Source organism: Arachis hypogaea, chromosome 14 (genome assembly GCF_003086295.3).
Source record: "Arachis hypogaea cultivar Tifrunner chromosome 14, arahy.Tifrunner.gnm2.J5K5, whole genome shotgun sequence".
NCBI classification, from domain to species: domain Eukaryota; kingdom Viridiplantae; phylum Streptophyta; class Magnoliopsida; order Fabales; family Fabaceae; genus Arachis; species Arachis hypogaea.
In genome coordinates, this window is record NC_092049.1 from 94,834,524 (window position 1) to 94,836,076 (window position 1,553).

The 1,553-nt window shown below is 38.4% G+C and overlaps 1 non-coding gene across 1 annotated transcript; it reads left to right on the forward strand.

Annotated features, from left to right (window-relative positions):
- Positions 1-556: 556 nt before the first annotated feature.
- Positions 557-664, forward strand: LOC112746522 (small nucleolar RNA R71). The gene has a single exon (XR_003174402.1). It is a non-coding gene; the product is annotated as a small nucleolar RNA R71 (small nucleolar RNA).
- The last annotated feature ends 889 nt before the right edge of the window (positions 665-1,553 follow it).

Below are 1,553 nucleotides of genomic sequence, written 5' to 3' on the forward strand. Positions count from 1 at the left end.
TTTGTTCAGAGTTCTCTGTCTGTTGCTGAGTGGATGATGGCAAAGGTTTACTATTGTTAAACCTATTTCTTCCACCATTATTAAAGCCTTGTTGAGGCTTTTGATCCTTCCATGAGAAATTTGGATGATTTCTCCATGATGGATTATAGGTGTTTCCATAAGGTTCACCCATATAATTCACCTCTGCTATTGCAGAGTTCTCAGAATCGTAAGCTTCTTCTTCAGAAGCGGCCTCTTGAGTACTGTTGGATGCAGCTTGCATTCCATTCAGACTCTGAGAAATCATATTGACTTGCTGAGTCAATATTTTATTCTGAGCTAATATGGCATTCAGCGTATCAATTTCAAGAACTCCCTTCTTCATAGGCGTCCCATTACTCACAGGATTCCTCTCAGAAGTGTACATGAACTGGTTATTAGCAACCATGTCAATGAGTTCTTGAGCTTCTGCAGGTGTTTTTTTTAGGTGAATGGATCCACCTGCAGAGGTGTCCAATGACATTTTTGATAATTCAGACAGACCATCATAGAATATATCCAGGATGGTCCATTCTGAAAGCATGTCAGGAGGACACTTTTTGGTCAGTCCTTTGTATCTCTCCCAAGCTTCATAGAGGGATTCACCTTCTTTCTGTCTGAAGGTTTGAACATCCACTCTAAGCTTGCTCAGCTTTTGAGGAGGAAAGAACTTGGCTAAGAAAGCCTTGACCAGCTTATCCCAAGAGTTCAGGCTGTCTTTGGGTTGAGAGTCCAACCACACTCTAGCTCTGTCTCTTACAGCAAAAGGAAAAAGCATGAGCCTGTAGATTTCAGGATCTACTCCATTAGTCTTAACAGTATCACATATATGCAAGAATTCAGTTAAGAACTGAAAAGGATCCTCAGATGGAAGTCCATGAAACTTGCAGTTCTGCTGCATCAGAGAAACTAATTGAGGTTTCAGCTCAAAGTTGTTTGCTCCAATGGCAGGAATGGAGATGCTTCTTCCATGTAAATTGGAATTTGGTGCAGTAAAGTCACCAAGCATTCTCCTTGCATTATTGTTGTTGGGTTCGGCTGCCATCTCCTTTACTTGTTCGAAATTTTCAATAAGGTTGTCTCTGGATTGTTGTAATTTAGCTTCTCTTAGTTTCCTCTTCAGAGTCCTTTCAGGTTCTGGATCAGCTTCAACAAGAATGCCTTTTTCCTTGTTCCTGCTCATAAGAAAGAGAAGAGAACAAGAAAAGAAGAGGAACCCTTTATGTCACAGTAAAGAGGTTCCTTATTGTTAGTAGAAGAAGAAAAGGAATAGGGATGAAGAAGAATGAAGAATCCAAACACAAGGGTAAGGATAGGAGCAGTGATGTGAGATGAAGAGAAGTGTTAGTAGATGAATAAATAATTAGAAGGAGATGAGGGAGAAGAATTTTCGAAAATTATTTTGAAAAAGGGTTGGTGATTTTCGAAAATAGTTTTTGAAGAATGTTAGTAGTTTTCGAAAATTAAAATCAAAAAGTAAAATAATTAGTTAATTAAAAAGAAATTTTGAAAAAGAGGGAAGATATTTTCGAAAA